The following is a 14,862-nucleotide window of genomic DNA, read 5'->3' on the forward strand; positions in this document are numbered from 1 at the left end:
CATTGTTTCCTCCTCTTGTCACTGTGTCTTTCCCTAGTCACACAGATGCACTTCCAAAGAGCATTCTTCACTTCTCTGTGGTGACAATTCACAAATTTCTCTCTCTCTGTCTCATCTCGTAGCTATCAGCTCAAGTTCAGTGTGGCTAAAACTGAGCTCATAAATATCAATCGCTCCCAAGACCTCTGCACTACCTCCTTTCTCGGTGGACAGACTATTATTAATATTTCTTTATGAACTTTTGTTATGGTACCAGCCACTTGCTTTGTTGTTCACTTCTCTGTGGTGGCAACTCACAAATTCTCTCCATATATACTTCAAACCTGGCTCCATCAACCCAGATTAAAATTTCACCCTCTTTCTCTCTCTTCACTTGTATTTAATGTCAATTTAAAATCTTTTGTAAAAGCTGCCTCTTTCCATAATGTGAACGACTCAAAACATTTCTCTCTCTATCTCTACTTCAGCCACAAGTGGCAGACTCAATTCATTCTCTTGCACATTGGTGAATTCAACCTTCCAGATATACTGTGGTCCACTTGGGTATCATGGGCTTCAGCTACTGAACCATTCCTGTTTGGTGGACTTTCACTGGGGGAAGAGACTACTGAAAAATGGCCATTTGTTTTCAATAGCAGGAGGGAATGAGGGCAAAGCACTCTGGGAAGATGACATCACATACCTACAACCACTTGCTGGGCATTTTTTTCCCATAACACACTGGCAAATAAACCCAAAATGCAATGAGGCTGCAGGGACTGTGGGACAGGTGTCCACAATGCACTGCTGGAACAGTCAAACTTAGGCAACTTAGTGGAGACACACTAAGTCAACTTTGTGAGCAGGTGAGGACACTCATCTTCAACTTCATAAAATAGTGGTAGAAAGTCAACTTCAATAAATTTGACTTTATTTTGAAGTGTAGACATAGACCTGGTCTACATCAGGGAACAAAGTTGATCCAGGATACACAATTCGAGACACACTGTGAGCGTAGCTAGAATTGCTGTCTCAGGATCAACTTTATTCCCTGGTGTAGATCAGGGCTTTTTGGGCTGATGCTGTCATCTCTGACTCCACACAATAGTGTGGAGTACCAGGGTTGACAGCCGAGCACAGAGAGATCGATTTTGCCATGTCTATACCAAATATGGAAAATCGAACCCCAGAGGATTGATTGCGGTGCATTGAACGCATTGTAAGTATAGACATACCCGTATCCTGGTCTGCTCACAGCCAGCCTCCAGCATGTAAAAGTTACTCCCTGTTAAAGTGTATGAGTGCTTCAGCTAGCCACTCATGAGTTGTATTGTACAGCAACAGCAGCAAATTCCCAGCCTCAGACTTTCCCAGAAATATCCATCTTGTAGTGAGTGCCCAGCTCTCTCTTGGACAAAACAAGCTTTTATTAAGTCCCTAATTTTATTAATAGAAATAAAACACACCTAATGCCAACTAAACAAGCTAAGTGAATGCAAAACAAAGGTCTCTCTGACCATTATTCTAGCAATCTTACTGGCTGAATTTTTTTAGTTGGGATTCCTTCCACAGCCTAGTGCTGCCTCCTTTGTTCTTCAAGTGTTGTAGATGCCACAAATAGCAAGAAAGGGGAGAATAATTTGGGATATCTTCTCTCCCTTCATATAAAGCTTTCTCTTCTTCAAGAATCATCTCCAGCTGAAGTTCAGGAGCCAGAAAGTCTGGGTGGATGGGAACCCCAAGCTGTTTCTTTGTCAAAACATAGATTTTTTGCAGTTATCCTCTTTGCTACCTTACAGAGCACTGCTACCAACTTCTTTAACCAGGTGATGGTCCATTTGATTTTGTTGGCACCTTTCAGAAGCATTGGTTATCCTTTTTGTCTCTGGGGAACTGGTCTGTGACTACTCCCCAGATTTGGAACATGTCTTAGTAATATCATAAAGTAGAAGCCTATAATATTACACAAATACTTTACCAGGACAATAGTGGCCAGCAAATTATGAATTCTGTATGAACTTTATCATCGTTTTATCAGCTGTTCCTGTGGTTTGGGCATTAATCCCAGCAACAGTGTCTCATTCACATCTTATTTTTCCCCCCAGTGAAACAGTAGGAAACCTTTACTTTTTATTTTTTGATCTCTGTACTCCTTGGTCATCTCTATCTACAGACTCAGTTCTTGCTTCCATTTTTTCCATGATTCTGCAAGATCTAGAAATCCATTTTTCCTGGTTGTCTGCATCCCTTCATGCTTCCTGTTAATCATGCTGTTCCATGCTCAGATTCTCATTTCTCACTAGCTTGACTATTTCTGGCATGTTTTCTTTACCTTAAGTTATGTTAGATCAGTGTTTCCTAAAGTGTGGTACATGTGTCACCAGTGGTACTGGAAAGGATTTCAAGGGATATGCAGCAGAAAATAAGGTACTAAATATCCGGAGATAAGCACTGGGGTGGCACTAGGAGAGGGCATCTGCTGATAAGGCTGAAGTCCCGAAAGGGGTGTGCAAACGTTTTAAGTTTGGAAACCACTGTGTTAGATAATAACATGAGAAGATTCCATGCTTGCAAAATTCAATTGAAAAGCAATAGCAATGGTGATATTTTTAGTCAACATCATCCTCTTTTTCACCCTTATGATCTGTCAAGTGTGCATGGGGTTGAGAGGGTTACCCCACAGTCTTCATTGACTTGACATGTCCCCAGTTCTGTGCAGGGAAGATTGTTCTGACAACAGAGACAGTTGATTGTGCTGTGATCCTACTGGTACAGACACAAATAAAATCTTGTAGAAGCTCAGATGCCATTGGACCTTTGAAGAATACAGAAAGTAGTTCATCATCCACTTTTTGCCATCTGTGTTTCAATGATGATCCAGTATCTGGTTTCCTATGGGCAAAGACATCCAAACTTGAGATACTTTGACTTTAAGAATGTGCAATGTAAGAGCATTTTAGTGTATTGTAAAATGTTAGATATTCACCATTTTTGCCACCTGTTCTAAGCATTATCATTTTTTAAAAAAATACTTGCCTATTCAAATCCTATAAAAACCTTTTAATATGTTGCCATTTGGTATCTTTAACCAATCAACAATGCATTAAACTGTTGAGATTAATTTAAATAATAAAAACTGTAAATAGACATGTGGTAGCATTTGTGGAACTAAGCAAAACATTACACTCAACTTGTAGATAAGGCATTATTGAAAGAAATGTTTGGAGAAAGTAGACAAAAAGCCTAGGAATGGTGAACCAAATCTTATGTGTTGTCCTAGTTCATCTCACTGATGTCAATGGAATTATACCTGTACACCTCAGAGCAGAATTTGTCCTTGTGATCTGTGAAAGAGTAACAGAGAGATAGCCATGTTAATCTGTATTCTAACAAAACAAACCAGCAGTGATGTAGCACTTTAAAGACTAACAAACTAATGTATTAGGTGATGAGCTTTCGTGAGACAGACCCACTTCTTCTTCTTGTGAGAAGTGGGTCTGTCCCATAAAAGCTCATCACCTAATACATTAGTTTATTAGTCTTTAAAGTGCTATATGACTGCTGGTTTGTTTTGTAAAACAGGTTGCAGAGAAACCAAATGACAGACACATTCACCTATGGGGGCTGGAATTTCTGAACTAGAAAATAGCGCCAGAAAGGCTTAGAATAAACACCCTATGCCATGACATCAGCTGGCATTAATTAGCACATCTTTCTTGAATTTACCAAACATGGTGATTTGCCCAGCTAAGGATCTGGTCTTGTGAGAGTTAAAGTATTCTGTAATAACTGGAGCAAAAGCAAAGATGGCTCTGTTTGAGGCTGCCTGGAAATTTCCATTCTAATCTCATGTTTCCATTTTTCCTTACATGAATCCTTAAGCTAAAATTACTGATATGGTCTCTACCACAGCTTAATCTTTGTTTTTAAAAAAGGTGAGAAACAGAGTTTTGTCCCTGAGAGCCAGATTATTGCAACATAGAGCACTAGGCATAGCCCAAAGGACCTCCTTCTCAGCTCTAGCTCCATCCTTGCACTGCGTCTACAACAAGCACCCCCCCGCCCCCCACCAAAAAAAAACCAAAAACAGGCTGGTGAAGAAATCTATGATTATTTTCCTAGGGCAGACTGAGGTTCTCATAGTGCTTCCCAGTCTTGAGGTGGCCTGAGGTTTCTTCTGGAGGAACAGGGACTCAGAAACTATCTTAATCACAAACCATACACAAATCCATGGGTCCAGATCAACAACATATGAAGGTGCTGATGGAGCTGGCTGATGAGATTGCAGAACCATTGGCTATTATCTTTGAAAATTCGTGGCTATCGGGAGATCCTGGGAGACTGGAAAAAGGCAAATGTAGTGCCCATCTTTTAAAAAGGGAAGAAGGAGAATCCAAGGAACTGCCAATGAGCTTCACCCCAGTCCCTGAAAAAATCATGTAGGGGATCCTCAAGGAAACCATTTTGAAGCACATGGAGGTAAGGAAAGTGAACAGGAAGAGTCAACGTGGATTCACCAAGGGCAAGTCATGCCTAACTAATCTGTCTTCTATAATGAGGTAACTATGATCAGAACAGATTTTTGCAACTTTTTTTTAAATCTTACAGTCAGAATCTATGTTCAGAGTATAAGAAAGGGATTGACATTTAACAGATACCAAAAATATCCAAAGTTATCAAAGGAAATTATAACATTTTAAAGGACTATTAAACCTTCTGTTTCATGGCTTAAACAAATCTACAACTATCAGAGATCAGGATGACATACATTATAGGGAGGACTGGTTACCTCACATGTGCCAGTTCCAGGTTATGACACTTTCTTCTGTAGCATTTGGTACTGACCACTGTCAGAAACGTGATACTGGCCTGGGTGGATTCTCATATCTGATCCATTCTGGCATTTCCTATATTACAGTTAGTTTTCAGAGCTGCTGTTTGGTCTTCGCTCTGTAGAATGTGACAAATGACTAGTGACTTACAAATTTACTTGGGTGCAATTGTATCTGTATATAAATTTAATCATTCTTATAATACAGTGTCAGGAGATTTTGAACTAGTCCATATAGCTTCCCTTAAGCCAAACTGTGAAAATACCACCACTTTCTAAAACAATGTATTCCAATAAAATCAATCTTTCTTTATATTTGAATCTTTAGCACCATCTAGTGTTTGATAATCTTAGTAATTGCTTTCCAGATTTCACCACACTCTGATTGTCTGTACACAAGCAAGGTTTAGTTAACAACAAAAGATGGAGATGTTGCCAATCAACCACTAACTTGTTTAAAATATTTTTTATTAGTCACTTATTAGAAATATATCAGAGATTTTTTCATAGTTCTGAATTCAAAGATCTGCCTCTCTCCCATAACAGAATTAGCAGACCAATTAAATCTTCCATTAAGCCTTAAGAGATGAATACCAGAATATCTATTAATAACAAACATTGTAAGTCTCAGCAATGGAAACTGAACACACTTGGACTGTGTCTACACTTGCATTCCTCTCTCGAAAGAACCATGCAAATAAGGGAAATCAAAAATGCAAATGAGGTGCAGATTTACATATTTGGTGCCTCATTTGCATACTCTTCTTTCAAAAGAGCTTCCTTCAACAGAAGAGAAACAGTGTAGACACGGTTCTTTTGAAAGTAAATCCCATCTTCAAAAGAACCCTTATTCCCTTTTTTATGGGAAGAAGCGTTCTTTCAAAGATGGGCTTTACTTTCGTAAGAGCCATGTCTACACTGCTTTTCTTCTTTCAAAAGGAGAATATGCAAATGAGGAATGCAAGTGTAAATACAGCCGTTTAGTTTGAATGACTGAAAGACCCTCAAGCATGGTTTTGAGAGAGAAAGTGACTTTACAGCATCAATGAAATGGCAGTAACACTCTAGAATTTGGTATCACATTGAGGCATTCATAGATTCCAAGGTCAAAAGGGACTTTTATGGAAATCTATAAAGATCTGCTGTATAAAACAGGCCACAGAACTTTGCTAAAATAATTCCTAGAGCATACTTCTAGTATGAATTTATCTAGCTTCAGCTTCCAGCCATTGGATCAGGATGTGGACACATTGGAGAGAGTCCAGAGGAGGGCGACAAAAATGATTAGGGGGATGGAGCACATGACTGAGGCTGAGGGATTTTGGCTTATTTAGTCTACAGAAGAGAACGGGGAGGGAGCGATTTGATAGCTGCTTTCAACTACCTGATGAAGGGTTCCAATGAGGATGGACAGAGGCTGTTCTCAGTAATGACAGATGGCAGAATGGTCGCAGATTATGATGGGGGAGGTCCAGGATGGATATTAGGAAAAACTATTTTACTGGGAGAGTAGTGAAGCTCTGGAATGGGTTACCTAGGGAGGTGGTAGAATCTCCTTCCCTAGAAGTTTCTAAGAGTAGGCTTGACAAAGTCCTGGCTGGGAAAATTTAGTTGGGATTGGTCCTGCTTTCAGTAGGGGATTGGATTGGATGATTCTATGAAATTAAGGTGTGGACTATTTTAGTTTGGTCTTTGGTGAAGCAGCATGGTAACCAGTAAGTAAGAGCATCAGACTGGGAGTCAGGATACCCCATACACAATAGTACAACCCTCTTGCATCTATGCAGAGCCACATTGATTTCACAAGACTCTAGAGGGTGAATTGATGTGACTGGCAGTCCAGTAAGATAAAGGACTTGAACAGCTGCAAAGAGAAGTATGGATTCAGGGTTTGAAATCCAAGCCACTTGGAGTATGATCAACTCATTGAAGCTCTTTATGTTTCAGTTTCCCTATCTGTAAAAATAGTGACCAAGACACAGACCCTCCTTTGTAAGGTGCTTTGAGATCTACGTATGAAAAAGCTCTAATAAATTATTTTGTTAGTCTTTAAAGTGCTACATGATGGTTGTTTTGTTTTGTTAGAATACAGACTAACACAGCTACTTCTCTGTTACTATTCTCTATAGAGATATTATTGTTGCACCCAAGTAGTCACTACAATGGCATTAATGGGTGCCTAGGACACTGTTGGTATAGACTACGTACTGAGCCAGGGATATGCACCTGACCCTTTTAAGGAGCGTGCCTACAGTTCTCTGGTTCATAGCCCCAATCCTGGCCTACATATCCACCTGCCAGCATGCAGCTATGTGGCCTACTGTCTACAGTCAGTCTAATTGCCCCAGATCTCCAGGGCATTGCAACCCGCTGGCCAGAGTCAATATAAAGATTCAGTCTGTTCACCCTAGTCTATAGGGTAATGCAGCTCAATGGCCAGAGTCAGTCTAATCACTATGATATGCAGAGCAGCACAGCCCAATGGCCAAGGTCAGTGTGACTGTTACTAGACAAGAGGGTGGGCCAATAGCCCCAGTAGAAGGACCTAGATCCATGCACTCCACCAGGCCCTCACCCATGACCCTGTCGATGGTGGAGTGGTCCACCACCAGCTCAACAGGGATTTCCACTGAAATACACTAAGCTCAATGGAGTGGGAGGTACCACTCAAACACCCTCCCTAGGCCACTTCCTACTCTCTCCAGCATCACAGCAATCCATCAGGGTCTGAAGACCTCAGGCCCTGCACTTCCCATCTCTCCCAAGGGCTCTGCAAGTTCTGCAGGCTCATTCCAGTCTCCAGGGCCTCTAGCTCCCACTGTTTGGCTCTGCAGCTGCTCCACCTCTGGAACTGCTGCAGCTGATCCTTCCTCTCCATTGTCCAGCCCAGATTGAGCTAAATTGCTTCCTTTTATACTAGCCCTGCACTTGGAGTATGCCCAGTAGGGGCCCTTAGTGCAGAGCTAATCCTCTCAAGCCCAGTGGGGCACCCTGTCCCAGTGCCATTATAGTTACTATTCTGTTCTGCATTTCCATGAGTTACGTTTTGTCTTTCGCTATACACATTGAAGAAGGGAGCTATATTAATATTTACATAGCATGAAATAAATGTTATTCTCTTCATGCAACACCTTCAGCTATAAAAGGCTACTTAACTGTCAGTTATAACAAGTGGTCCAATTATGCAGGCACTTTTCTTCCAGGCTTGGTACTTAATATTGAATAGACCTATTGAAGTCAATGGGATTACCCAGGCTGTGGCCACACTTGGTCAAAACTTAGAAATGGCCATGCTAATGGCCAAATAAAAGACTACTAATGAGGCACTGAGTTGAATATTCAGTGCCTCATTAGCATTCGCATGCTGCCAGCTGCTGCGCTTCGAAAGTGCTGCTTTCGAATGCGTGTGGCTCAGTGCAGCTACCTGGGGGTCCTTTTCACAAGCTGATAGGAATAAGGGGATTTCTAAATGTGCAGGGTCCTTTCAAAAAGGACCCCTGTGTAGGTGCGCCTAGCCATGTGTGTTTGAAAGCGGCGCTTTCAAAGTGCCATGGCCAGCAGCATGCAAATGCTAATGAGGTGCTGAATATTCAATTCAACACATCATTAGTATTCTTTTATTTGGCCATTAGCATGGCCATTTTGAAGTTTTGGCCAAGCATGTCCATAGCCCCAGAGTACTAAGCAATACATCCCATAGTAAATATTTGGACCATAGGCTTGTTCGCACTGTTAGTCGGTGTGCAGCGCTCCCATTGACTTCTACGGGCATTCCATGTACAGGGCTTGTAAAATCAGCCTATATGTTCAGCATTATGTTCTAGCCTAAAATAACACCAATATTTCAGTTGCAGAGTTTCAGGTAAAATGCTAAGTCCCCAGTGGAAACACTGTGCTGTTTGTCTATAGGAGGCTGCATTACTACTGGTAAGTTGTAGCACAGTCTCCCTGACATATGTGAGCAAGGATCCTTTTCTGATAACTGTGCTCTAAGTACTAATATCAACATGTTGCTACTGTATAGCTTGGTTGCCTCTGGAGAAACCCCCCGCAATGGAGACCCAGGCACAGGACCCTGTGTAAGCACCCTACTGTAGGCCCTGCCCCCCAACCCACTTCTGTTTTGTTCCTGGCCTGCCCCACTCCATCCCTTCCCCCAAGCTCCACCCTCTTATCTGAAGTCCTCTACCCGGAGCTATGCAAGCTTGGGAAACACCAGGTGTCCTGCTGTGGGGTAGTAGCAGGGTTCATTCCTCCTCCCACACTCACCATGGCTCCCTGCTGCCACAGTGAAGCATGAGTGCAGCTGGCTGGGAGAGGGCAGCAGAGCGAACTGCCAGGCTGCTCTGGCTCCCATCAATCTGGTGGGTGGGTAGGAGTGTGTGTGACCCCAGCTGTTGTCCTGTGCCAGACTCCCTGATAAGCCCATGGGTCCCATCCATTGCTGCTGTGGGGCCTCTCAAAGCAGATGGCTTTGGGTTCCCCAACAGGAGAGCCTGGCACACACACAAAATTTGTATCTGCATTCGATCCGCAATCAACAGAAGTTGTCCATGGATATCTGCAGATATATCCCTCAATGTGGATATCCACAGGTATCCATAGATTTGCAGGGCTCTAGTAAGAGCTCCACGGGTCACTGCACAGCAGTGATGCCAAGCTCCTGTCCTCTCAAACACCCACACCCTTGCTTTTCTCCCCAGACCTCCTGTCCCAGCACCACTCCACCTGTGTTGTAGCAGGGAACCTACAATCCTGAGCGCTGTATGCAGGGCTGCCCAGTGCCCACCCAGCAGGAGAGCTCAGATACCAGCTCTAACACATGCAGGAGAACAACAAGAAGTCCTGTGGCACCTTATAGACTAACAGATATTTTGGAGCATAAGCTTTCGTGGGCAAAGACCCTCTTCGTCAGATGCATGAGTGAAACGGGTCTTTGCCCACGAAAGCTTATGCTCCAAAATATGTTCGTCTATAAGGTGCCATAGGACAACTTCTTGTTCTCAAAGATACAGGCTAACACGGCTACCTCTCTGATGCATGCAGGAGAGACAGCAGCAACAAATGATCTGCACACAGCCCACCGGTGCCACTCATTAGTCTAAAGTATGACCACTGTGTTTTGACTCCAGGGGCATGGGCAGTGGGTGAAACTGCTACTTGGGGAGGTGCTGTGGCTCTGCCCATGTCCTGCCCCCTCCCCACTGTCTCCCTCTTCTCTTACATCTTCCTTTTTGCTCACCTCTTCCATCAAACCCTGGGACCCCAATGAAGCTAATAACATTTGAAAAAAAACACTCTTCTAAAATTTCTTTCTAAAGAAAATGGAGCATGTTTTCCATTACATGCCAGAATGAAGACTGGATGTGCACAAGGTACCTAATTAAAAGCACTAAATTTGGGAATAAAAAATGTCAGTCACAGGTTTTTGATACACCCCGAAGTTTGTCAGACTTATGTGCAAAAACTTCGTAGTAAGGGCAAGTCAGCTGTCCTGCTGAATACGTTAAATATTATGGAATACTTGATGCACTCTTCTCTGTTTCACATTTTCTTAATCAGTATTTCTAAGCTGATTTTATATTTTAAATGTACTGTTAAGCCTTTATAAAGTAATTGTTTCAGATAACTACATATTTAACACACTGAAAACAGATTTTATTTTAAAGTAATCAGAGTAGTTTAATGTGTTCATAACAAAGTTAATTGCTTTTAAGAAAGAGGGAACACAAATTTATTTTGTGTGATCTCTAGAACAACAGACATGTTCCTAACATTTTTCCAAAGACTTCAGGCATAACAAAGGATTCTATATCTTACTAAGTTCCTGATTTTGGTGGATGGTTTCTTAAAATTAGTTCATCAAATAGAAGAAAAATGGGAAACTCATTTGTCCAGATATCTAGAAGAAAAGGGATATTGTCCCTTCCCTTTAAGGGCTCTCCAGCAGGGGAGTGAAAGGCAAGCAGTGATGGACAGGAAGATTTTGGAAGAAGTTTTTGTGCTATAGTTATTAAAACATGTATCTGAGATAGTTTTTAAATACATATATTTAAGGCTAATGCTGAATACTCAGATTGTGCATCTAAAATTTATCCAAGGATTTTTTAGAGATGTGACTTTTATAATCAACAAACTAATGAAATACTTTAAAGCAAATTTTAAACAATTACAGTAATGCACAACTGAAACTGACAGTATATGCCTCTGGATTGGTATATCCCTGTTAAATGGTGTCATTAACACTTAACACCAAACCTCTGAAAGAGCCACTATGTTAATAGGTTTGACAAGCTTGAAGACTTTTCACTCCTAAGTTAATAGGTCCCCTACAGGGGAAGACTCACAAGGCCGCAACAGCCTGCTGTGGTAGACTGCCAGAACTGTCAGACTAGGGATAGGAAGAGTGGAGTGGTTGAGAACTAAGATGAAGGAAAGGCATTGCCTCCCTTGCCTCTTATATACCTGTTGCCTGTGTCCAGAGGCAGAGCCAGTGGCGGCCCTGTGAAGGCCACGGCCCACCCATCCAGGCCCACCCACTCTCAGCCTTAGCTTTGCTCCAGATACGGTGCAGGGGCTTGCCTTTCTCCATGCCTTGCTCCACCTGGAACTGGAGAGCAAGGTCAGGGACTTCCCTGCTCCACTTGCCTGACACTCCTTCCAGGGAGTGGAGTCAGGGGGCTTAGAAGCTCCTCTACTCTGACCCCACTTCCTTGCTGGAGCGTCTGGTGGGGAAGCAGGGCAAGTCATCAACCCTGCTCTCTGAGCCTGGAGCACTGGTCAAGCAAGGAAAGCAGGCAAGCACCCGTGATGTGACCCACTCCCCTCCTAGACAGGAGTATCCAATAGGCAGAGTAGGGCTAACACCAAGTGCCCAGAGGGGAGTAGGACACGCACTTCCACAGGGGCCCAGGGACAGAGCATCTATCACTCCCCACAGGCTGTCTGGAAGGCAGGAGAGGTGGTCCCATAGCTCCTCCCTGTGTCATTGCCCAATCACCCGAAGTTGTAGCCCATCCACATGTTCCATCTTGGCTATGCCACTGCTTGGCTCACTCCCTTCTGGGAGTATTACAGGCTGGAGGCAGTAATGGAGTGGACAAAAGAAATTGTTCTGCTGCTTTTCTGTATTGTCATGATGATGCTTGAAAAGGTATTGACGATGTGCCGACCTACTCCGGGTCCCATGGGGTTTGATACAGCGGGGGGAGTCGGGTGGCCCGGGACTGACCACCCCACCTTTATAGCAGCCTTATATAGTCTAGCAGCAATATGTGATTCAGTGTATCTACTTTAAAACCTAGGTTTCCACAGTTTTATGAGTACCAGCAACAATAACACTCCGATTGTGAACACCACAATACCCTGTGGCTGTTCTAAGTTCCAATAATTCTCTGTACAGCCCCAGCTAGTCCAGCTAGTGGTATTTACCAATAGCGATTGATTCATTTATTCGCAACTACAACTACTTAACACTTGTCTTATATATATATTTATTTATTTGGCATAGGCTAAACACTAGGTTACATATAGCTGTATATAATTACATGCGACTTACCAATAACATCCAATGCTCCCACATCTCACCAACAACTACGTTACAGCAGCCCTTCAAGTTAGAGATACGGGTTGGTTGGGGCCTTTCATGGTGGTGACGTCCGGGTGATCAGGCCAGGGTCTGCTGTCTGGACTGGAAGTTGCTAGGCTCCACCTTGTGTCCAGGAGCCCACACCCTTGTCCCTGCTAAATCACCTTTTATACTGTTTCTTACTTGGGGGTTCAATACCTGGCCAATTAAAGCATTTGTTACCTAATTTGGGCTTTCTATCCTCCCGGCCTGTCAGAACACGTTACAAGATTTCCTCTGTCCTTGGTCATTTTCTGAACCTCCCCACAGGACCCTCTGATATTGCACAACCAAGATGTTCTCTTTGGGGGGCTTCCAGCTACTTGCCCCAGCTGTTCTCTTTGGGGACTTACTATCTGCTTGTCAGGATGTTCTCTTTGGGGACTCTCCCACTACTTTTCAACTTTCTGATTTTTTCTCCTGGCCTGGCTTCAGGTCTTCCTGCCGTTGTATGATAGTGTTCCAAGATGGAGTGTATAGTCATTCTGCCTTGCGAGTGAGGCCCAGCCACCAGGTCCTCGTGCTCCCACAGGTATATGTGTGGGCTCAGAATAAAATTATTATTCCATTTTGAAATGGTTAGCTGCCAAATATTGAGTTAGTGACCCTAGCTCCCTCATTTACCCCTTCCTCCCGGCTCTCTGCTATAAATTCCATCAGACTTTCCCATTACAACCCATCAGCCGCTCTCTTCTCCCCAATCACTAGGTATGTCAACAGCCACATATTGCAGCATCTCATCCATCCAGATACCTCAGAAGTTCCAGGAATCCCACCTCCTTCCAAGGCTCTCCCATTCATCCATCTCTTTCCTCCGTATCCCTAGATATAGAATCTTTGTGTTAGCAAGGCAGCTGGGGGTATATCTGTGAGGGAGGAGGGGAAAAGTCTGAGGGATTTGGGTTAGATGATGGAGGTGGGCTTGCAGTGAGCACTTGACACAGCTAGGTGAACATAATAATATAAGAGTGGCCATAATGGGTCAGAACAAAAGAATAAGGTATTCTCTGTCTTATTCTCTCTCTCTTTTTAAATGATTCCTAACATTGTTTGCTTTTTTTTTTTTTGACTACTGCAGCAGATTGAATGGATGTTTTCAGCAAACTATCCACAATGACACCAAGATCTCTCAAGTAGTAATAGCTAACATGCCCATCATTTGCTATATATAATTGGGATTATTTTTTCCAATGCACATTACTTTACATTTATCAACATTAAACTTCATTTGCCATTTTCTTGCTTACATGCTTAGTTTTGCGAGATATATGAAGCTCTTAACAGTGTGCTTTGTTCTTAACCATCTTGAGAAGTCTTAGGCTACGTCTACACGTGCAGCCAACATCGAAATAGCTTATTTCGATGTTGCGACATCGAAATAGTCTATTTCGATGAATAACGTCTACACGTCCTCCAGGGCCAGCAACATCGATGTTCAACTTCGACGTTGCTCAGCCCAACATCGAAATAGGCGCAGCGAGGGAACGTCTACACGTCAAAGTAGCACACATCGAAATAGGGATGCCAGGCACAGCTGCAGACAGGGTCACAGGGCGGACTCAACAGCAAGCCGCTCCCTTAAAGGGCCCCTCCCAGACACAGTTGCACTAAACAACACAAGATACACAGAGCTGACAACTGGTTGCAGACCCTGTGCCTGCAGCATAGATCCCCAGCTGCCGCAGAAGCAGCCAGAAGCCCTGGGCTAAGGGCTGCTGCCCACGGTGACCATAGAGCCCCGCAGGGGCTGGAGAGAGAGCATCTCTCAACCCCCCAGCTGATGGCCGCCATGGAGGACCCAGCAATTTCGACGTTGCGGGACGCGGATCGTCTACACGGTCCCTACTTCGACGTTGAACGTCGAAGTAGGGCGCTATTCCTATCTCCTCATGAGGTTAGCGACTTCGACGTCTCGCCGCCTAACGTCGAAGTTGGTGCCGCTACTTCGAAGTAGCGTGCACGTGTAGACGCAGCTTTAGAGAGGGATCCAGGTTAGTCTGTATCATCACAACCCCCCTCCCAAAAAAATAAAGAAAAAAAGAAAAAAACAGATGTGTAGCACCATAAAAACTAACAATATTATTTATTAGGTGATGAGCTTTTGTGGCACAGACCCACTTCTTCATATCTGGAGAATAAATGATAACTGAGAGAAAAAGAACCGACAGAAAAAATGAAAGAAAAAAAACCTGATGAAGCAGCTAGATGGGGGGACAGAAGAGAAAAAAACCTCTCCAAGTGTCTGTTAAGTTAAGTGGGATGCCTGCTATCACTGAAAATATTAAAGATGGGGAAATTGTCCTTTCAATGCATAAGTTAATTGAGATCTTTATTGAGTCCATGGTGATAGGTATCAAACTTGAAAATGAATTCCAATTCAGATGTCTCCCTTTGTAATACGGCATTAAAATCTTTGTTTTAAAAT

This window comes from Carettochelys insculpta, chromosome 3 (genome assembly GCF_033958435.1).
Source record: "Carettochelys insculpta isolate YL-2023 chromosome 3, ASM3395843v1, whole genome shotgun sequence".
Lineage (NCBI taxonomy): Eukaryota > Metazoa > Chordata > Testudines > Carettochelyidae > Carettochelys > Carettochelys insculpta.